Source organism: Myotis lucifugus, unplaced genomic scaffold (assembly GCF_000147115.1).
Source record: "Myotis lucifugus unplaced genomic scaffold, Myoluc2.0 scaffold_28, whole genome shotgun sequence".
Taxonomy (NCBI): Eukaryota; Metazoa; Chordata; class Mammalia; order Chiroptera; family Vespertilionidae; genus Myotis; species Myotis lucifugus.
In genome coordinates, this window is record NW_005871076.1 from 9,407,443 (window position 1) to 9,432,321 (window position 24,879).

A 24,879-nucleotide genomic window follows, 5' to 3' on the forward strand; every position below is an offset into this window, starting at 1 on the left:
ATGTCCATGCCTTTCGACCAAATAAGTCAACTTCTAGGAATTTGTCTGCAGACATACGCAAACATAAATTAAAGAATGGTCCCTGCAGCACAGGTGGTTACAGCCATGGTCTTGAGAGAGCCAAATGTCCCTCAACAGAGCCTGATTAAACATATTATGGTACATTTATACACTGGAGTACTACGCAGCCATTACAAAGAATGAAGAAACTATTTATCCTCTAGCATGGATATCTCCTAGATAAGTTACTAAATGAAAAAAAGGTGTAAAAATAGTTTATGAATTATATAAAAATGAAAGAATAAAATATATGCATTAACATCTCTGGAGCTAGTTATAATGTAAATAATGGGGGGCATGGAGGAGGGAACTGGGTGATTGAGAATCAGGAACAGGAAGAGACTTCTATACTCTTTGGTACCTTTTGAATTTTGAACCACATATATACATGATCTATGTTTAAAAATTAGTTTGGGGATAAAATGAAGAAGCCATGCAAATGAAGATCTCACTGTTAAAGCAGCTGGGATCCTATATGTAACCTGGTTCATATTAAAATATTTTGGCTCATGTGAACTTCTTAACATATGCCTACCTGTTTAGGTGGGTTTTTAGTGCCAATTTACAGCATAGTTTGTCTATGAGCCATGTTCTGTTGAGCCACGGCCATTTCAAACAAACATATGGCCAACAAATAACATATAATGGCTGATAATAGTTTCAGTCTTTCCTCTATTGCAAATTACAAACATTTTATGAACAAGTCAATGAATGCATGATGAAGTATGACTTTTTAAGTCACTCTGCCATTTTAAGGAATGTAAGCATTACAATCACAGTAAATTGGGCCAATGAAGTTTGTCATTTGGAAATCTCCAAACCATCAGCAATTAAAAGATTTTTCCATGAACCCCAAATCAAGTATTCTTTGGGAACTTTAATTTTTCTTAAAGTTCCTTTTGTTTCATTTTATTCCATGAAAATATGAAAGACTATCAGATGCACGAAACCAAAACAAAAATCCTGTATCAATCTGTGAAATGTTTAACAGCACCCTGAGTTTAAAATGCAGCTTCAGCCAAATAACATGTATAATTTATTAAAGTTCTAAGACTTAACTTCTAGCACATATTTACAATACAAATCTTTCATTACTCAGAGCAGTTCTCTTTGAAATGTTCTTTAAATCAGCTGCCTTTTATATTTTGATTGTAGACTATTTTAATTATGCACTAAAAAAGAACATATCTCCCACTAAGAAAATGAGCACCAGCGACTCCAAAGTAATTTCCCCAGTACAATCTCCATTAAGCTTCTAAATACTTCCTTTACTAATTCAATGAATTAGAACTCTATTGTTTACGAATCACCTTTATGTTTGTAGGCCCATAACCCTTCTTTTATAAAACACAATTGCCATGGAAGGAAATGATATTTATGTCTGATTAGAAATGAAAACACTATTACATAAATCAGTTTGGGCATTTCTTCACGTCTTGAAACATGATCGGCAATTTAGTCTAATTGGTGATCAAGGAAACTATCTTGTGATCAATTAAAGTAATTACCAGATTCCGGCAACACAACCTACCTTAATTTCAGCTAGAGTCTGCACTTCTTCAACTTTAATTAAAAATAATGAAAATTATTAAGCAAAATGCATGGCAAGATCATTGCCAAGCACGCACATGTCATAGGACAGGACCTTCCCTGGGTGTTGGTGACTGATCAATCACATAAACAGTGCTTGGTCCACCAAGGAAAGGCCTTCTTTGCCCCAGAATATGATTACGTGTCTCAGCATGACTTTTTCATGGAAAACATTGTTAACTGTTCTAGCCACTGCAAATAGAACATCAGATCTTAATTTGTGGGCAACAGAATATTCTCAACTAGCAACATGAGAATTGTGAAGAACAGGCCCAACCAAAGATGCTTTTGATCCATGCTTTTTTCCTCTAAACTATTACCCTTATTTTGAACACTACAGTCAATTGCAAAGACTTCAGAGTCAAAGATGTAGGCTCATATCCTAGCTCTGCTATTCACTAGCTATGTGACCTCACAGAGGAATTAACCTTTTAAATGAGCCTCAGTTTCCTCAGATGTAAAAAGGGGCTAATTCATGTAACATATTTTACAGGATGCCTGTCCTTCTAGTAGGCACTCAGTCAATGCTACTGATTTATTATCATCACTAACACTTTCACACACACACACACACACACACACACACACACACACAGTGTCTATAACCTGGAGAGGAAAATTCCTTTGCAAACCTAGTACAAGAACAATTGAAAGGCCAAAAAAATTCACCTTTGCAGGGCTGAGAAACCCAGAAACATATTTAAAACTATTTCTCTAAGTGGGTGTCCACATAGAAGATTTCTGGTGGAACTGGCAATCTGTCAAGTGAGCATCTTAGCCAAGCAGGTGACATGTTTCCCTGAGAAGCCAAACTAAAAGTCTCACTTGATGACCTTTACTTAGGCAGTCCAGTATGTGCGGGGCAGACACGACCCCACTGACCCTGAGCCACTAGTCTACCTGCCTTCTATTCAATCCATTACAGCATTCAACATTTCCAATAACTCAGGCCAAGAATATCCAACTCTGAATTAAAACTGGCTTCCCCAGGCACTTGAGACAATGTCCACAGGCTCCTGAGAGAGCAGCCTGCTCTACTGTGCCCTCAGCTGAATTAGTGCTTCAGCTACTGCTAAGTACACCACCTATGAGAGCACGCTCACCTCTAAACATGACCTTCAAAAGCTATACTCACAGACCTGTAACATTTTAGAGCCTTTTTTAAAAAGTTCTTAAGTCAACATTTCTAGAAATTACCCTAAAAAGCCATTTGGGAAAATAAGGCAGCTCTTTTAGCTAATTACACGGAGCACCTTCAAGATATGCTGTTAAATGAAAAGGCAAGGTGCAAAGCAGCTTTCCTTTGCAGATTTAGGATTTCTAATTACATTAGTAAATTCCTCCTGAATTCCTAGGCTGGGAAGACTACCCTTTGAGAGAGGTCTACTCTTCTCCAGGCAGCAGCTTTACCAACATAAACACCTCTACACACAACTTTACCTAAGAGCTCTTTGTTTCTGTTCCATTTCAGCGAAAGTTCTCGAGATAGATTTCACACAGCTGATGGGTGCCAAAAAGGCATTCTGGCCAAGATGAGAATACCTTTTCCCTGGGAAGACACTACCCATTTCCAAATTCCTCTGCCCATAAGTTTAAATTTCAGTTCCCCATATCATCATCAGCTACTATGAGCAGACCAACAGCTCAGTCTGATTAGCTCCTTCTAGAATTTCTCACAATCCAGTTTTGCTCTCTTGATCAGCACATTTCCCAGTTTTCTATCCATCCTTTACCCTAAAGCAGACTGAAACACTGGTTTCAAAATCATGTCAAGAGGAATCATTTACCCAGAGTTCCCTAACATCTAAATAACTCCCGAGGCCTCACTGTTCATTAGGACTATTCATTCATGCCTATCAGTTGCTTCAGAAAAGTACTACTGGAGGTTTTCATTCCCGATCGTTTGATAATCCATAGTTGTTACCTTTCAGGAAGCTGATGAAGTGAGGGGTATTGCAAAGTCCTTTGTTTTGTTTTAACAACCTTTTATGAATTAGAATTTACACTGCTTGGTTTTATCATTATAAAATTTCAACTTATATAGAAAAAAATATCTTTATGTTTCAACTTCATGTATTCAAACCATAAGACATATGGAGTATATGGACAAATACATTTTTAAAAACTGGTATGCAAAATGGCCATCTACTCCTTACCTTTTCTTCTTTATAATCAACTGGCTCCTTTTAAGAGATGCAACTACTACTTACACTATATAATTCCAGTTTATATCTGATATGGAACTGTCTTGCCTTATTATCATAATAAAAATACCTATATGCACCTAATTTTAAAAAGAGAAAGAAAGAAAAGGCAAAAAGGCTTCTATTCAAATTGGGATACATTAAATTAAGCTGAAAGTCAAACCCCAGCAACAATAACCAAAAGGGTAGAGGGAGAGAATGAAGGCTCGGGGCAGAAACGAGGGCTCAGGGGAGCTGGGGGGCACTCAAAAATATTTTAAAGAAACAAGCCAATACCTAATTTGGCTCGATGGTAGAGTAAATACACCTTCTACAAGCAGTGTACATTTTTTAAAACAGTCTCATCCTTCTGCACAAAATATATGATGGTATAAAAAGGTCTGCACAATATCAACAAATTCATACTTATCCTTTCTTTTACTTATTTTTAAAATGGAATCAATTCTACTTTTAAGAGTTTTTAAGTACAGTTTTGGCAACACTGCTGATATTTCCTGTAAGAAAAATACATCACTCTAATATTCGAGCCCGATCAGAGGACCTCCAGTGATAGTTGCAATGCGTCTCTAGGAGAAAACAGCCTGCCAGACCCACTTCTCAGAAAACGGTGCCAATTCAGAAGAAGCCTGGTGAGGAAAGAGACCATCTCATAGGCATCTATATTTATTTGTTTCAAAGTGCACATCCAGGTTGTGAACTTGGAAAGGCCCCTGAACCTGTCAGTCTTCAGACACTGAGCTGCAGCAAACCATAATATATTCAGAATTTGTCCCCAACCTGCTATGATGAGGCTCAAGGAAAGATCTATTACCCCCCTTACAGATTGAAACAAGGTACTTTTTTGTTTTTGTGTTTTAAACATTATTATTAAAGAAAAAAAAGAGAAAACTCTCAGGGCTTGAGGCTTTTAGAATAAAATAAGCTTAGCACTTCCCCTGCTTGGTATCAAAAGACTCACAAAGACTAGTGGGTGGTATCATCACCCACCAGAAAAGTTCTACTCCCATCTCTGTCTCATTCTATGACCTTGAGCAAATCCTAAACCTCTCTCATCACTCCTAGTCTCTGGAAATTGGAGGCTGTTAACTTCATTGTGAGTATGAGAAGGTCTCATAAAAACATGCAGAGTGCTCTGTACAGAAAACGTGCTACTGTGGAACACTCGGGATTCCAATTTGCCTGAATCTTACACAAAGTAATTTTATGCCCTTGTTTTAATCTAGAAAATTTACTCTGTGTGGCCAAATAAACTTAGTTGCATCCTGTATACAAATGAATAAGTCTCTGTGTTAAAAATTCACAAATAAGGCCATAACTCAGAAAATCATAATGAATAGAGGAAACATTTAAAAGAATAAATGCTTACTTAAGTCAATTCTTTTTGTAATAGTCCAATATAAATTACCTTATCTTGAGCTGTTGATCAGGTAAGGTATTGGGGGTTTGGAGTTTTGTGCTTTTTTTAAATAATTTACAAAATCCTGAGAGAAAAACAAATGGTTTTCCTGAATGGCCATAAATGGGATCATTTGTTTTTCTCCTCCTTAGAGAAGGCTCCCATTCAGTTCCCCCCACAGAGCAGTCGCCTTCTCTGTGCAGGTGAGGGCTGACGGACAGGCAGCACACAGCAAAGCTCCATCTCCGCGCCACGACCTGCACAACTCCTTCACGATCCCATCAGAGGAGAACACACACAACTGGCTCTAAAACACTGAGACAAAGAAAGAACATAGGTATTGATGGAGTGGGAGTGCGAGGCCATTTGATGCAGTTACTAAAGAGAAATTCTTCCCCTTTGCTTTTAAAAGTTTATTATTTCATACCCTATGCAAATCATACTTTATCTATTAGGCAATAATATTTGAGAAATACTCAAGTCAAATTAAAGGCTTCAATAGCCTTGCCAAAAGCACTGTGATTTTCCTATAAAAAAATTATTCCAATTTGTTGATCTTACATAGGATGAAACATACTGTAACAATCTTCGTAATTTATGTCCTGTTGGGACACAATGATTTAAAGTAACATAATACAGAGCCGCATCACGGCTAATCTAAACCACCTGACCAGATAAACACCAGCTTCCCTTCTCTCTTCAGCAAGGGCATTTCTGTTTATTGTCATATCATTTCCTCATTCTAGGAACATGCAGAATAAATGCAGCCAACCTGCATTTCAGTGGGAGGCTGAGCTGGCCTTTCCCATGTCAGGAGGTTTGTGTGCACACAGGTACCAGTACAATGTCAAGGGCTTACAAGACAGAAAACAATCCAAGAATTCCACCCTCAAAATCATTTACAATGAAGCAAATATGGATTCATCCAGCACAATCTGGACCAGGTGTGGTGTTATAAACCACAATCTTTTGGAGATATTTTAAAATGTCACTGAAATGGTAATTCTTTAAAACAAATTATGGGGCTTACTATGAGCCAAATTTTTATAAATGCTTCAATCATGCCTCTTGCCGTGGTCACAGGCACTCACGATCTGATTAACCAAGCTGAAACGCCCAAATTAACCAACGTCTTTGCGGGAAAGGAATTCTGGTAAAAGAGAAAGACAAAGAGTCCATATGGCACTAACCATGGTCATTTCTGGGACACAACTGCATAGGCACATTTCAAACTGCAAGGTTTCTCCAGGGTCCAAATCCCTTCTCCCTCCTCATATATGCAAACCTTACTGGCCAAGGAGGTTTTTAGGGAGACTTAAGGGAAGGGTTTAAAGTTTCAATTGTGAAAGAAAAAGTGCAGAAACACATGTGCATTCGGCAGATAACAATTCACTGAAAATATTTTAAATCACAACAAAATGCCTGTCTGACCAAATTTCTATAAACTTGGTTGGGCAAGAGAAAAACAAACAATTGTTTAAGGGTGGTTTCAAATACTGTTTCTGCTATTACGGAGAATTTTCAAAGCTCTTCATGCTCCATTGGAAACCGCTCTGCTTCACCAAGTTCTTCTGGTCAGTCCTGCCAAAGAAATGGTCTGATACACTTTATTACAAGTTTATCGATCTGCTTACCCAGACAAATATACGTAATTATCTTTGCCCATAAAGACCAGTGTGAAACAGGATTCCTCCATTGAAAGCAATGAGATTACTCAAATACAATGAAAAGAGACAGGACTAGCAGATACGAGGCATTTGCATCCCACCTCCAGCTCCACTGAAATCCCCACTGCCACATCCTAATTCAAGTCTACTAGCCTCAGAATGTGCAAAACCTAAGCCAACTTGACCAGCACCATTTTCAGTCTCCCAGGTATCTATCAGTTCAGGAAGGGAGATAGCAAGTATTACATTTCTGTCACAACGTGGAGCCTTTTCATTTGGAAAATTAAAGGGGAAATATCATTTTGAAATATTTTTTTCAGACAACAGACATTCAGTAACTTGGGTTTTAACATAACACTATACACAATTTTAAAATTTTAAGGTACTAGATTACAAATCTGCAGTATTACTGGTGACGTTCCAAGTTAGTGCTATCAACAGTGAATTTTGGGTCCTAGCCAGTTTGGCTCAGTGGCTAAAGCACTGGCCTGCGGACTGAAGGGTCCCCGGTTCGATTCTGGTCAAGGGCACATACCAGGTTTTGGGCTTGATCCCCAGTAGGGGGTGTACAGGAGGCAGCCAATCAGTGATTCTCTCTCATCATTGATGTTTCTATCTTTCTCTCCCTCCCCTTTCCTCTCTGAAATCAATAAATATATATATTTTTTAAAAACAGTGAATTTTGGTAAAAAGTGTATAAAAGGGTCTTTTTTGCCCTAAAGCACCTACAATCTGGACTGAGGCCCTACTGTTTCCATGATCTTTGTACTTTATGTGAATCTTCCCAAATGTCTAGAACCACTGAAAAATCAGCTCATGTTGCTCTGAATTCACGAGGCCTTAGTCACCTTGCGTTACACTGGCCTCATGCATGGGTAAGGATTCTCTGATGACAATGAGCCTTGTCATAACTGGGTTACAAAATGTGACTGTCCCGAATCTCTGACCTTCTCATAATCCTGAACCTTCATTTCTTATTAATCTGTATACCAGAGGGTTATCCCACAATCCCATTTTTGGATCTATACCCTAAGGAAACTCTCACACCTGTACTCAAGGAGACCCAAGGATGCTTATTATAGAACTGATGTAATAATGAACATCTTAAAGAATCTAAATGTCCATCAACAGGGCAATGGCTAAACTGTGGTTAACATTTAAATTTTTACTTGATTTGCAGAGAACTAGAACATTTTAAAAACACACCTACTGTACCAGAAGCAGTGCAATGAGATGGAAAGACTATCTAGTCAGGAATCCAAGGTCTACACGCAGACCTTGAGCAAGTTCCATGACTTGGCCCGGCTGAGATTCCCATCTGGTACAAGGAGATGATGTGTAGCAATCGCACAGCACAGTGCCCTCACACACACAGTAATGTTCAAGGAAAGATAAAATTAGCTAATAATAGCTGCAGTAGGATCTAGTAAGCACAAGGAACCGAATATCTCTGATTATTTCAGCATTAACCATAAATTATTTTATCATTTACATGGAGACACCTGAATAGACTCTTTTCTGATCAAGTAGAAACATAATTGATTCTTGATGACTATGGATTATAGTGTATCTCAAGGCCTGAGATACACTGATTCTCACTGTTCAGTTGTGTGGACAAAGGAGGAAAGAGAAAACATGATGGGCATTTGTAAAATCACAAGTCCAGGGCAGGCACTTGCACCACCCTGGGAGCAGGTTGACTGTGCCTGTTTCACAGAGGAGAGAACTGATGCTCTGGCAGGGTAAGTCACGTGCCCAGAGTCACACACCTCATAAAAAGTGAGGCTGGAATTCGAATACAAGTATGTCCAACTTCCAAGTCCCCATGTGTAAATTCAGGACAAATCCCTGATGTCAGAATATACTTTTTCTATTTATTTACCTAAATGTTAATTATAGCAAAAATAAGTTTCCTGTCATTTTAATTTCAAAAATTTGATTTCAAGAGAAATATAAAGCATTATAGAGGTTTAGAAAAAAACTACTATATATTTTGTTTTTATTTTTTCCCTGTGCCCTTTTTTCCATTGTCATGATAATATTTATTTATTGTGTATCCTGAACCTTTCTTATAACATGGAAACATCCTACTCATTTTCCGTGAGGCTCCTGGTCTTCTTTACTTACTTTTAGAAACTGCACAATCTCACACAGAATGGGTAATTTTCTCTTTTAGAAATTATTTCATGTAAATAGTTTAATCATATAGAGGAGACATGTATACCAAACATACCTTTTTAAAAATTTTCCCATGACATTTTAATAAAATATTTTCTTTATCTTTATTGCTGAAAATATTACAGATGCCCCCTTTTCCCCATTGATTCCTTCCATCCTGAACCCCCGCCCCCTCCTTCAGAAGCATGGAACAGACTGACAAAGCTTAGAGGGAAGGAGGGAGGGGGGTAGGAAGAGATTAACAAAGAACTTATAAGCGTATATGCATAACCCATGGATCCAAATATATCTTTTTAAATCAGGCCTTCTAAACAAACATTCTTTGAATTCTCTACCAATACACATTGCCGAGTTTCAGGGACAAAATTAGAACAACAACAGTATAACTGGGGGTGTATGAAATAAATGATAAGACTTTTTAAAATTCTTTTTTAAATGTCCAGTGAAAACATTAGACAACATGATAAAATCCTCTTTAACTCAGTACTTATTAAAGCAACCAATTAGTTCAGGTATTAACAATCTGCTGTGACAAAACCATAACAATTAGCCTGTTAGAAACTCCACCCACCAAACTTGAAACAACAGGGACACTGCCATAAAATTATCCCATGTGCAGGCAGCATGCCCTGTGGAAAGATCCCCAGAGTAGACTTCTCTGAGACCCAAGTTCTTACCCTCAAATACTCCTCCCAGCCACACGTGCGACTGTGGGCATGCCACCCCACTGTCACACTCACCTACTCCATTTGACCAGGAGAGGACCAATGAAGGACCATGAGAACACGTCAAGGAGCCAGAATGAGCTACCTCATTCACTGCTGGTGGGAACATGAATCCGTACAGCCACTGTACTAAACAGTATGGAGCTACCTCCAAAAATTAAAAATAGAAATACCATATAACCAAGCAATCCCTCTTCTGGGTATCTACCCAAAAAATCTCAAAACATTTATTCATAAAGATATATGTTCCCTGCAGCATTATTCACAGTGGCCAAAACATGGAAACAACCGAAGTGTTGATAGATAGATGATTGCATAAAGAAAATGGAATCCTACTCAGCCATTAAAAAAAAAATACTGCCATTTGTGACAACATGGATGAATCTTGATATGTTAAACAAAATAAGTCAGATGGAAAAAGATAAGAACCATATGATTTCACTCATATGTGGAATATTAAACAGAAATCGACAAATTAAAACTCATAGACATGTCCTTATCAGTGTTTCTCAGTGGCAAGAGCATAGGCCTGAGCACCAAAGAGTTGTGGGTTCGATTCTGGGTCAAGGGCATGTACCTGGGTTGCTAGTTTGACCCCTGGCTCTAGTCAGGGCACGTGCAGGAGGCAACCAATCGATATGTCTCTCTCACATTGATCTCTCTTTCTCTCACTCTCCACCCCACTTCTTCCCTCCCTCCCCCATCTTCTCTCCCTTCTAGTGTCTCTAAAGATCAATGGAAAAATATTCTCAAGTGAGGATTAACAATAACAAAACACACACACACACCAAAAAACACCTCATAGACACAAGACAACAGTATGGTGGTTACCAGAGAAAAAGAGGGGTAGGAGAAAGTAGAAGAGGGTAAAAGGAGTCAGTGGTGACTGGAAGGGGATTTAACTTTGGGTAGTGAACACACAATGCAATATACAGATGATGCATTATAGAATTATACACTTGAAACCTATATAATCTTATCAATTACTGTCACCCCAATACATTTAATAATTTAAAAAATAAAAACAACTTCATGCCCAGCTGGTGTGGCTCAGTGGTTGAGCATCGACCTATGAACCAGGAGGTCATGGTTCGGTTCCCAGTGAGGGCACATGCCTGGATTGCAGGCTCAATCCCAGTGGGGGGCATGTAGGAAGCAGCCAATCAATGATTCTCTCTCATCATTAATGTTTCTATCTCTCCCTCTCCCTTCCTCTCTGAAATCAATAAAAATATATTTAAAAAATAAAATAAAGTAAAATAAACCAGAAAGTTTCAAAAGGCAACATTTGAATTTGCACTCACCAAGTACTACCCTGAACCCACATGAATGATGTATAGGCGTACTCTGCTATAGCCTCCTGACATTTCACAGATCCTCCATCTCTCTCCAGTACTCATTTGAGTATTGTTCACCTCACATCTTGTTCATAGGCCATCTATATATATATAAAAGCCTAAGCGACCGAACAACTGGTCGACTAGTTGCAATGACGCGCACTGACCACCAGGGGCAGGCGCTCAACGCAGGAGCTGCCCCCGGGTGGTCAGTACACTCCCACAGCGGGAGCGCCGCTCAGCTGACCAATGTGTGCTAGACGCAGGACTCACAGTTGGCCGCAGACCACAGCCTACCAAGTGGTGGTGGTGGCAGGCGCAGCAGGGCCGGGATGAGCAGGAGCAGCAGGCAGGAGCGGCAGGCGGCAATGGACTGCTGGTTTTGGCCCAATCCCTGCAGGCTACGCTGAGGGACCCCACGAGTGCATGAATCCGTGCACTGGGCCAATGGTTTTATATAAGGAACTTCAGCAGCCACCATTTTAGTACCCAGTAAGGGTCCTGAAAGCAATCCCCTACAATACCAAGGGACAACTGTACCTTGAAGTGATCTTCACTTTAATTTCTCCAAATTATGATATTGGTAGAGTTTCATAATGAGGCCAAAGTCCCCATTACCCTTTAGCCTGCCTAATCTCTTCCTCAAGTACCCAGTGCAAATTGGGGGCCATGCCTACCCTGGTGTCTGAGATGCATTCTTCACTGCAACCTTGAGAATTATGACCAGTTGCAAATCTAAAAACAAAAAATAAGCCAAGCTGTGAATACAGGGAGTGGCATGAGATCAGAAATAAATTGGGGGTGTCTTTGAAAGCATGGTCTAGACCAGCGGTCGCCAACCGGTGGTCTGCGGACCACTGGTGGTCCATGAGGTCCGAAAGGTTGGCAACTGCTGGTTTAAGGAAACCTTTGGAGCAGCAGTCGCCAACCGGTGGTCTGCACACCACTAGTGGTCTGTGAGGTCCAAAAGGTTAGCGACTGCTGGTCTAGACAGCCATGCTTCCTGAGACCAACAGGGCTGGGACTGGCAGGGGCTGCAGCAGTTACCTGGCGCAAATCCCCTGGCTCAGAAAAAACCCCTGGCTTACAATTTTTAGTCTTAATTTTCTATACAAAAGAGGTGTTCTGCCTTGACATTAAATCTCTCTGGGGCCATGCAGAATATTTCAGAAAAGTGTCCAAATAGTCCTGTGATACAGAAAGACTGAGAAGGGAGAGTGTATTTGATGTACAGGCCTAGCACTCCTACCCTGCACAGTTACTCTTCTTTCAGCCTTGGCTTCCTCAATGACAGCAGGGTTCCTCCCACTGTGTGACTTGATGACCAGCACAGAGATAAGTGCTGTATTCCCTGGTGATTGAAAAAGAAGAAGATTATTCTCATAGCACAGACGGGTCTCCCTTAGCCAGCAATCAGACTGTTTAAAAGTGAGGGTTTTGATTTTCCTGGTAGTTAGGGAAGAAGCTAGAGCCCTGTCTGGCATCAATGACCTACTTAGGACCTCAGAAGTGTTTTTACAAGCTCAGTAAAACTTTAAGGTAGTTAAGTGTCCGATTTATCTTTCAGTTTCACATATTGTTAAGAGCAGACCCCAAGTCGCAAATGTCAGTCTCAGCCTTTCGGAAAGCACCTTTGAACCTTCATATGTGTTTCATCTGTTGCCTTCCTTAGACACGTTGACGGTTTTAGGCCTGGAGATTGTGTCCACACATGATAGGTGCTGCACAGGATTTTAGTGGTCTCTGATTTTTTGCACAGTCTGGGGCATTCTGAGTCACTCTTTCTCCTGACTGCCTCAGATTTCAGTAAAACTTGCTTCAGCAATGCTGGAGGCTCCTATAACCCAGGAGATGTCCCATACATATTACATGAGCATAACAGGTTACGAGTACAAAGTTCTAAAAATTTCAAAATCTCAAAAAAACAATAAAATCTGAATATAAGAAAATCAACAACTACATTAACACAAACTTGTAATAAAGATACAAATTCTGTCCAGCCACGTTCTGTGTATGTATCACTTTCTAACAAGGCAGGGTAGTACTGAATAATGACAGCTACAAGAAACTCACACATACCCACCTTTAGAAGGTTTCAGGTTGGTGTTTTCTCTCAAAATTCAATACTATTCAGTATTTTCTTTAAATATATTTCCTTTAAATGGTAAATATGGTTAGGTATATTCCAAATATAATATTTTTAAAGGCTAAAAAGTTACAGTAATGGATTTAATTATTTTTAAATCTGCTCACAAATCTGACAATAGAGAAAATGGAGGTTAAATTAATATAGACAGTATTTATATTATTCATTTAAGGAAAGCCTTTGGATTTTAGAAGTACAGGTAACTTTACTAAAAAAGCTTAAAAAATTATAGCTAAACAAAGAGATTTTTTTGGTGTGGCATCTTTCTTTTGCCACTTGTAATTCTGTGAGTTAGCAATAACTGATTTTAATTACTTCAAAATAAATGGGAAATGGTTTGGGTTTTAATGTAATTTTTTAAAAGGTGGTAATAAATTTAATAGCAATATATATATATATATATATATATATATATATATATAATTAAAATTTCTATACTTAATGCTTGAATTTCAGACAGCATTCAAGCATTCCTAACTTCACAACCTCCTAACTGTACTCCTTCCCTCCTACACCCTAGCACTACCTCAGCACCATCCTCCCAGCCTCTACTCTCACACAAAATTAAGCCAAAGGTTCATTTCTATTTTGTCAAATTCTAATCTTATGCTCCCAAAGTATCCCCCAACACACAACACGACCATGTCAACAGTCTCTTCTTCTCCAAAGTCAGAGGGTTCACAAAAGTGTGATGGCACTCGACAGATAGTGGAAATCAGTTACAAAACTCCAAAGTCCCACTGATCCCCACACCATATTATAGACAAAATGGTTAGTCAGCCACAAAGCTATTTCAGTATATTTCTGCTGCCATTTCTTAGTGAGAAAATGACTTTTAAAAGCTAGTCAAAGAACCATGAAAGGCAAGGCTAATAAAGCCGTTGCTGGTTTCAGTTCTGGTACCCAAAGTCAATGGCAATAGCGATGGATCCTGAGACGTGCATTACGATAAATACTGAAAAACAGCAGCATCGTAGGCATGGAGACTACAGGAACTGCAGACCAAAAACCAAACCTCGAACCCCCATACTCACAAAGCTAAAACGTTTCCTCGTGTGAGAAACAGAACCACCACTAACAATTTTTGAAAATATTTGAGTCTTGGCTCAACTGGATAATTTTGTTTCTGCACTGAAAACCATTCCATTCAAATTCCCAAAGTCTATGAGTAGATTCGTACTCAGATTCGTACTACTTTTGAGACATAGTTTCCTTCCAAACCCAAAGAAATGAAAGGCAGAAACCAGCAAAAGAAAAATATTAAATAACATATATAAGATGGTTTACCATTTTATGAAAAACAAATGAAGAATTAAACTCACATCACACTGATAAACTGAGAGGCTGCCAGTGGCTTTCAGGGCAGATGTAACATTTTAACAAATGTGATTGTTTGTGAACAAAATAATTCTGATCAAAAACTTAATTGCAGCCAAAGTGAGCCCTGGGCTGTGTCACCATAATCCATTCTGACAGGAAGCAGTGAGTGGAGATTCCTACTGTGAAAGGAGCACATGTGAAAGGTCAGCTTTGGCTAGAACTTCAAAACCGTTAACGTGTAAAACAGTGTGCATTAGAGCCCGGAACGGCCAACCACTGGATTAGCGGATGTCCGTTGTTGGGTCTGATGTGCTTTTGGCAGGTAATGGTTAATTTGTAAATAGGCAATGTATTGTAACTTTCTTCTCTGCCTCTTCCCAGCATTTACCAGCAGAACCCATTCTTAATTACAGTCCAGAATAAATGCAGTCTTAGAGTTATGACATGGTCTCATTATAAGTTTCTTATTTTTTAAATAAAACTTGTTTTTTAATTGAAATTCTTTATTGTTGAAAGTATTACATATGTCTCCTTTTTCGAAACTTGTTTTAATAATTTAATGAAGGAAAAGTTGCATGTATTTAAAAAATAAATGTGTTGATATAATGAATGTTTTTCATGTAAAATTAATGTATGTTTATCCAATAGCAACTATAATAGCCAAATGAGGATTTCATTAGAAGAAATACATACTTTACTCAAATACCATAATCTGAAAAACCAATTACATAATACTATGTTACATGGCTTAATATAAAATCTAAATTAAAATGCAGTTAATATCAGTTTCCATTTTTCAGCAAGATGTTATTTATGAAAGAACCAAGCTAAATATTATCTTATAAGCAAATGAATATAAAAATACTTTATACATATTTAGTGCTATAAAATTGGTCCATTTGGCTTTAAAGTAACAATTTCCCCTATATCTAAACCAGTTAAGGTAATATGGCATTAATGAGTGATAAAAGCTGGTACTAGGTACTTCAAGTCAATGATTATTTTAGGGTTAACACATTTCTGAGTTGAGGAGAAATACTATTTCTCTGGAAATGAGTAGGTCTTCTAAAATAAGTCTTAAAAAACTAAGTCTTATTTCTGTTCTCAAAATCATCCTTCTAAGGTTGTGTCTTTGGCCATTGGACAGATGCAGCTCCTTGGCCCTGTGGAGGCTAAATCCAGGGATCATGAAGATGCTTACATGGCAAGGATAGCCTCATCACCAGCAAACTCATGATTCCTATTCCCTTCAGAATGTCAACTGACACCCTTAGAAACAAAATCACACATGAGCTAACAAATGGAATGAAAGACTGAGAAGAATCTGTGATAATCAGCAAAACAAATTATCAATTTCTTATGTTTCTGTTTTCCATACTATAAAGGATCTGAAACCTTTAATGTATTTGGAAGATTCAGAATCTTCCTAATTGTCTGTTTTTGAAAGTATGGGATTCATTTACCAATCTGCTGCTCTTCCTGGGCTCCAGGCCCTGGCACACAATCTCTGCTGCTCAAGGAGCTTATAATGTAGTGGGAGAGGGCAGAAAGGTCATCCATGAAGACCGGTAAGACGTAAAGGAGGGCCCTGACCGGTTTGGCTCAGTGGATAGAGCGTCAGCCTGTGGACTAAAGGGTCCCGGGTTCGATTCCGGTCAAGGGCATGTACCTTGGTTGCAGGCACATCCCCAGTGGGGGGTGTGCAGGAGGCAGCTGATTGATGTTTCTCTCTCATTGATGTTTCTGGCTCTCTATCCCTCTCCCTTCCTCTCTGTAAAAAAATCAATAAAATATATTTAAAAAAAAAAAAGAAGTAAAGGAGGTAGAGGATGAAGCAATCAAGAAAGGCTAGAAACAGCCCAAGTGCCAATCGGTAGATGAATGGTTTTAAAAAAAATGTGGTACATTTACACTATGGAATACTATGCAGCTATAAAAAAGGATCTCTTACCCTTTGATGAGTATTATACTAAGTGAAATAAGTCAGTCAGAGAAAGACAAGTATCACATGTTCTCACTTATATGTGGAATCTAATGAACAAAATAAACTGACAAACAAAATAGATCCAGAGACATGAAAGCATGGAACAGACTGAGGATCCTCATAGGGAAGCGGGGGGGAGGGGGGGCAGGGGAGGTAAGAGATCAACCAGAAAGGGGACATCTGGCCCTAGCCAGTTTGGCTCAGTGATTAGAGCTTCGGCAGGCAGACTGAAGGTTGGCAGGTTCCATTCCAGTCAAGGGCATGTACCTCAGTTGCACACTCAGTCCTCAGCCCTGGTTGGGGCGTGTACAGGAGGCAACCGATTGATGTTTCTCTCTCTCTGTCTCTCCCCCTTCCTTTCACTCTCTCTAAAAATCAATAGAAAAAATATCCTAGGGTGAGGGTTAACCAAAAAAAAGGGAGAGGGGGAGACATCTGTAATACTTTCAACAATAAAAATAAATTTTTAAAAAAAAGAGAGAAAGGCTCTGAGAGGCTGGTGCTGGGCACATCCATAGAGTAGAAACTGCAATAGATTCACAGTAGGACACCTATGTTCCCCAGGAGCTGAATTTATCCTACGTACACAAATGCAAAGAGATGTCATAATTCACCAAAAAAATGTTTCACAAGGCTCCAAATTGGTCATTAATAGGTATTTTCTTATACAGTTAAGTGATTAATTACACCTGGTAACACACTAAGTACATATAACTATTAATTTTGGCCTCACTCCTAATCGTTTTTTCCGTCACCACAACCCTTTCAACATAGTAATTCTTGGCTACCGTTCCACTTCCTTGGTGAGCCTCGGGCTCAAAGAAGCTTATGAACTTAAATCCAAAAAGATGGTCAACAGAGAGAAAGTGCCTCCACGCTGAGTTCCACCTTAAAGCAGATATGCCCACTAAGGGTCATGGGCCCCGCGCTAAGACACTGCATGCTGTCCTACCCTCAGTGCCAACACTTATGATTTTCTCTCTCACGAATAAGATTATTGCTAAGGCAGTTACAACTACTGATTATGAAAAAGATATTGCTTACTTTTTAGTTGGCTTTTATTTGTTTACATGTCTTAAAATACTAAATGTCCTGAAGGTTGAACTTATACTTTAATTCAGTTCTGGACTGTAAGTTACTTTTCACAAATATGTTACCAGTTTCTTTTTAAGGACCGATGTTCAAATGGGAGGACACCAAAGAAATTCATCATTCAATTCTTATTTGTAGGAGCAGATTCCCTGTAACTTGTAAATTATCTTGATTTACGATGAATCATTATTATATTCATAAATGCTGGAAAGCTGGTGAACAACATGATATAACGACACCCCGAAATAATTTTATAACTGCAGGTGTGCAAATCATAACATGTGGGAGATGACTCCAAGGATAATGGAGAATAAAACAGTTTAGGAAGAGTCACATAAAGGAGAGAAGGGATGAGGGCACATACCCCAATTTTCCAAGATGTCTTTAATACCAACTATTCTTTTATATGCAGATGCAGTGGAACAGTCAGGCATGGGCAGCACAGTCAACAGGCTTAAACAAGCAAAGGCAAAATGCTCCATAATTTACAACAACCCAATCACATTGCTCATTCTTTTGAGGTTAAATGCTACTGACATAAGCTACACCTGAATCCAATCAGTGCAGAGACGTTGAGAAGATTCACACAAAAGGACTAAATTTGTCACAAATGGGTTGGTTTCCGATCTTAATGTAGCCAAGTTGCTTTACTCTGACCTCCATTGAACAAATCAACTTAATGGGCACTAGGAGTGCTATAAAACTTAACAATGGAGTGATTTTTAACTTTTAAAATATAGTTATGAAGCAAAATGTTGGATAGCTTCTACAATACTGGAAATCAAATTAAATCTAGATTTTTTTAACAGTCTTGACAGATATAATCCTAGTTACCATGTAAATTTATGGTAAGCTGCTGTGATATTAGCCACAGGTGCTACTTTTAATATATGAGCCGCATCTGGCTGGGAATAGAATTTCTCAGAGGACTGAAAATGACCTCAATATCAGACAATGGAAGAGGGGGGGAAACAAGACCACTGTGGCATATAAAGAGCTGAAGATGTGGTCCACAACTAAATATTTCATATAAAATTTATTTTAACTCTGCAGTTGTAGATTAAAGGATATTATGCTTTCGATATTTAAGAGGCGTAGATATATTTCAAACAAATATCCAAAAGATTAAGAATGTAAGACAGTTACGAATACCCTGGGTATATATATAATACTAGTTTTCCGACCTTTGATCAAGTTGGAAAAAATGATGCACTAAGACTTGAAAAGAAAATTCTTTCATGGTTCCCAAGCACACGACAAGATTAGACACCATCAAGCATACCAAACCAAGATGTAACAATTACTGGTCTCCAAGCAGCAGCAACTCTCCAGCACCGGGCCACATCACTAGCTCTGTTTTTAAAGTTCTTTGGAGTCATTCATCACATCCAAGACAACATTCTCACAGAGTGAAATTTTTTTAAATCACTACAGGTAATTAGCATTCAGAGTTTTAGAACCAGCAATATCACCAGAGACAAATACAAAAAGAAAATACAAGTTTCTCTTACCTATCCAATTCAAAAATAAAAAGATGAAAATATGTCTAAAACACAAAAGTGTTTCCTTTTAGGAAACCCTTCCTGAACCATTCGTAAGCCATCATTTGCCAGAGAACTGGCAAGTATGGAAATGTGATCAAGGATTTACAAAGATTTAATTTCCTATGAAGTAACTCTCCCCAAATTAAACCAGATTTCTTTATCTGAAAAAAAATCTCTAAAAGAGAAACATTTCTATGAAACTATTCCCTATACTACCGTAATAGGCTGTAAGAATAGTAGCTACAAAGCCCTATAATGTACCATTTTCCTTCTGACCTCAAGTAACTGGAAGGGCTTGATTTTTTTAACTTCAACAAATCAATCTAGGCAGCGATTTCTATTTACATTGTTTTTAAACAAGTAACTGGATCTATGCCTGATTTCAATGGGCATCAAGATCCTGAGTGTCTTTAGCAAGAAGAAGCTGGTGTGACTCCCTCTGTGATAACCAACAGCATTTACCCGGAGCATTTAGAAAAGGTGGACTCGCGCAGCTGGTGTGGCTCAGTGGTTGAGTATCGATTTGTGAACCAGGACTTCACCATTCGATTCTTGGTCAGGCACATGCCCGGGTTGCAGGCTCGATCCCCAGTGCAGGACGTGCAGGAGGCAGCCAATCAATGATTCTCTCTCATCACTGATGTTTCTATCTCTCTCTCTCTCTCCCTCTCCCTTCCTCTCTGAAATCAATACACATATTTTTAAAAAAGGTGGGTTCATAAAGCTTCATCTGTTAGTTACTGTGGAAGGGTATTGGCTAAGTTAAATATGACCTTTCCATTAAATAGAATACAGGGTGTCCAAATGGAATAGAGGGTGTCCAAAAAATGTATACACACACTTTGAATAATTTAAAAGCAGTGTTTATTAAAATACATTTCCTCTTCAAAACTGAGCTATCAGCTGTTAAAGTGTGTATACATTTTTGGGGGGACACCTTGTATATCCCACCATTAAAAATCATGAAGTAAAATATTCTACTGATGGGAAAATGTTCAACATACATTATGCGAAAAAGTAACTGAGCAAAAGACATCTATGATATGACCCCAAATATATAATTACATGTATAATCACAAAATACATATTCACACGTATTATTTTTAAGTAAGCAGAGAGATTACAGGTATACTTTTCTTTTTTGGACTTTTCTGTTTTCCATATTATAAAACATATAAAGCAATCAGAAAAAAAAAACGTTGTATTTATTAACAAGCTAAACATACCATATAAATGTAACACAGTGATGTCATTCCTGTAAGACTGAGAGGCCTGGCTGATCTCTGTGCTGCATGAGTAATCCATAAATGTTAAAACCCTTCTATTTAAAGCTTGCAGTTTTAAACAACTAGGAGGATGGAGAAGACTCATTCTTAAGCTCACATACCAAAATCATACTTTAAGACACTCAGAATTACAATGGCCCTCTCTTTCACACATCTGTATCCCCAGCTGTATGGTCAGTAGCTCAGAAAGCTGGGGTCTCTCAATATAGGACAAGTTTATCTTCTCTCTGTAGAGTTCTGACTCACAGATTAAAGTTTCCAGCTGGTCTCTGCAGACCTATCTAGTAGTGACTTTCCATTCTAGATAGAGGCTGAATTCTAATCTGTAATCAATGTAGGACAAATAATTGATCAACCAAGTAGTATAAACTAATGCTTTCAAGGCAGGGCATGGGGAAGAAAAGACGTAGCAATTTACAAGTCAAATTCCTATCAGTAGCTGGCTACCCTTTTCTTCAAGATATGCAAAGAACACATAGCCCCCTTTAAGACCTCCAAAATAAACATTTTTTTCTAAACATAACAAAGAAACAGACTTAATTTTGAACACAGAGTTATTCATTCAAAGGGTTAGGACATTGCAAAAACAACTGCAATCCACATCCTGAAGTATTCACAGCCTTTTAAAATACAGATTTGGGTTAGAGAAGAGGAGTTGTGGTCTTTGGATAGGAAGCCTGGCCTTGGAAGGATGGCCATGCCTGCTTCCTCTGTAAGTTTGAGAAGGTTCCTTAACCTCCCTCCGTGTCCACCATCCGCAAAATGGGGTTACTAACCCCTAACCTTGCAAGGCTACTGGTGACCCATTGGGCATCTAACTAAAAGCTATTAATGCCTATTTGACACTCACTCATCAATTCAAAAAAATACCTTGTGACTCTCCAAACACTCATGAAGTAAACTGATTTGGCTACAACATTAAGAGTTACTTGTACAGCTCTAACTGGTTTGGCTCAATGGATAGAGCGTCGGCTGCGGACTGAAGGGTCCCGGGTTCGATTCCAGTCAGGGGCATGTACCTTGGTTGTGGGCACATCCCCAGTAGGGGGTGTGCAGGAGGCAGCTGGTCGATGTTTCTCTCTCATCGATGTTTCTAACTCTCTATTCCTCTCCCTTCCTCTCTGTAAAAAACCAATAAAATATATTTTTTTTAAAAAAAGTTACTTGTACAGAAGAACAAAGTTGGAGGGATCAGAATACCAGATATCAAACTATATTACAAAGCCACTGTTCTCAAAACTGCCTGGTACTAGCACAAGAACAGACATATAGACCAATGGAACAGAACAGAGAACCCAGAAATTGACCCAAGCCATTATGCTCAATTAATATTTGACAAAGGAGGCAAGAGCATACAATGGAGTCAAGACAGTCTCTTTAATAAATGGTGCTGGGAAACTTGGACAGATACTTGCAAAAAAAAAAATGAAACTAGATCACCAACTTAGACCATACACACACAAAAAAACCCAAAATGGGTAAAGTACTTAAACATAAGATGGGAAACCATAAAAATCTTAGAAGGATCCATAGGCAGCAAAATATCAGACATATGTCGAAGCAATATCTTTACTGATACAGCTCCTAGGACAATGGAAACTAAGGAGGAAAAAAAAATTGGGACTACATCAAAATAAAAGGCTTCTGCGCAGCGAAAAAAAAAAAAAAAAAAAAAATCAACAAAACAACAAGAAAGCCCACTGTATGGGAGAACATATTTGCCAATGTTATATGCGATAAGGGTTTAATCTCCAAAATTTATAGGGAACTCATACAACTTAACAAAAAGAAGATAAACAATCCAATCAAAAAATGGGCAAAAGACCTAATAGACACTTTTCGAAAGAGGACATACAGAGGCCAAGAGACATATGAAAACATGCTCAAAGTCACTAATCATCCGAGAAATGCAAATCAAAACGACAATTAGGTACCATCTCACACCTGTCAGAATGGCTATCATCAACAAATCAACAAACGACAAGTGCGGGTGAGGATGCGGAGAAAAAAGAACCCCCGTGCACTGCTGGTGGGTATGCAGAATGGTGCAGCCACTGTGGAAAACAGTATGAAGTTTCCTCAAAAATTTAAAAATGGAACTCCCATCTGACCCAGTAATCCCACTTCTAGGAATATATCCCAAGAAATCAGAAACACCAATCAGAAAGGATATATGCACCCCTATGTTCATAGCAGCATAATTTACAATAGCTAAGATCTGAAAACAGCCTAAGTGCCCATCAGCAGATGTGTGGATTAAAAAACTGGTACATCTACACAATGGAATACTATGCTGCTGTAAAAAGGAACTCTTATCATTTGCAACAGCATGGATGGACCTGGTGAGCATTATGCTAAGCGAAATAAGCCATTCAGAGAAAGATAAATATCACATGATCTCTTACTGCCCCGCCCCCAGAGCTGTATCGGTAAAGGTATTGCTTCGACATATGTCTGGTATTTTGCTGCCTATGGATTCTTCTAAGATTTTTATGGTTTCCCATCTTATGTTTAAGTACTTTACCCATTTTGAGTTTTTTGTGTGTGTATGGTCTAAGTTGGTGATCTAGTTTCATTTTTTTTTGCATGTATCTGTCCAAGTTTCCAAGTTATATTTCATTTGTGGAATATAACGAACATAAACTGATGAACAAAAATAGATCCAGAGACATAGAAGCATCAAACAGACCGTACAACCTCAGAGGGAAGGCGGGGGGCGGGGGGGGGGGGACAGTAAGAAATCAACCAAAGAACTCGTATGCATGCATATAAGCATAACCCATGGACACAGACAGTAGGGAGGTGAGAGCATGTGCTGGGGGTGGTAACAGCTGGGGAGAGGTCAGTGAGGGGAAAAGGAGACATATATAATACTTTAAACAATAAAGAATTTTTTAAAAAGTTACTTTTTACTTGTACGCAGAATGACCTTAAAGCAACATTTTCAAATCAAAATTTCTAAAAGTAATTTTTAAAAATGTATCCAAATATAGACCTACTACCTAGAATGAACCAAGTTATGATTTAAAAACAAAACAAACAAAATCATCGAAGAGTCCTGGACCAGTTATCGCAGAAAAGGGAGGGGGGGAAAGGATCTGAGATGAAAAAAATTGTCTTAAAACAAACAAGTGCCTAATCGACAAGGCCTGTAGCAGTCTCCCAGTGTGATATTGTGTGGAGTCTTGGAAGACTCTGCTGTGGGCCCTCAGGACACCAAGATTCTTTAAAAACAAAAACAAAAAAACTGCTTGTGGGTAGCTAAAGCTGTGAAGGCAAACTACTGAGTAAGTGCCAATCTCAGGCTCTCATCATTGGAGGCAATTTACTAGAGATGCCACAAGTGGCTCATTTCTCTGATACTTCAAAACTGCCTGCAGAACAAAAACACAATCAATGCTGCTCTTCTGGGAAGTGTGCCATTGCACTGCCCTTGCACTACAGATCCTCCCATCACACACAACTTAGCGGCCAAATACGCTGGTCACCATTAGGAACCATCTGTGTCTAGGAGTAAGGAAATGAGAGGAAAAGTCCCTGCTGAAAAAGGGGCTTTGGTAGTAACCAGTAGGAGACAAAAAGATGAAAACCACTATGTTCCCCAGGGCTAAGGACATCGAATAGTATCACCAAATAGTAGAACACCATCAAGGGACCTCATGTACTAAAAATGCACCTAGGTAACACTGGGCTGGGTACTTGGGAGACATACACAAACGCAAGCCAAGTCTCTGCTCTCAAAAAGCTTATATCTTAGCTGGAGAGAAATACAGGTGAGTCATCACATTTCTCTATTGCATGCTCGAAGCTGCACTTAGCGACATCCTAATTCTGCCACTGGTTGTCACCTTAAGCAAACCACTTCACCCCTAGACCTCGGCTGCCTCATCCCTTCCAGCTCTAATGTTCACAGGATCATTATCAAAACAAGGCTGAAAGAACACCATAAACAAGTAAGATAATGCACAGGCTGACAACAGACTAATGTCTGTGGCTATAAGGATCTGTAGAAGGATATGAGCTCCACTTCTCCTCCAGGCTGGCCTGCACCTCCACCACCCAAACTACCCTTGCTCTGTTCACTGATGGCCTCCATGCTGCTTAATCCAGTGGTCATCTTTTGGTATTCAGCTCAGAAGTCTCAGAATTGATTCCTCCCTTTTTAAAATACCATCTTTTTTTGAACTCTGTGATACAACACTGGCCTGATTTTCTTCCCATTTCACTAACAAGTTTTTCTCAGTCTTCTGCCAGTAACTCCTTTTATATCCAACCCCTAAATGAACTGAATTCTGAGTCCTCCTCTCTTCTCACAGGACAATTTATGCCTGAGTGATCTCATCTATTATG

The 24,879-nt window shown here is 38.8% G+C and overlaps 1 protein-coding gene across 5 annotated transcripts in view; it reads right to left on the reverse strand.

Annotated features, from left to right (window-relative positions):
- LOC102421748 (pterin-4-alpha-carbinolamine dehydratase 2) overlaps window positions 1–24,879 on the reverse strand; it is a 53,613-nt gene that overhangs the window by 15,708 nt on the left and 13,026 nt on the right. For 2 of the 5 annotated variants that reach the window (XM_014453897.2, XM_014453898.2), the window contains 2 exons: window positions 12,407–12,508; window positions 11,835–11,892 (listed from right to left, as the gene is read on the reverse strand). The exons of 1 other annotated variant lie outside the window; for it this stretch is intronic. The gene's annotated coding sequence lies outside the window, so the exon portion shown is untranslated. The remainder of the gene's footprint in view (window positions 1–11,834; window positions 11,893–12,406; window positions 12,509–24,879) is intronic. 2 more of the 5 variants (XM_014453900.2, XM_023752153.1) reach the window with 1 other exon arrangement.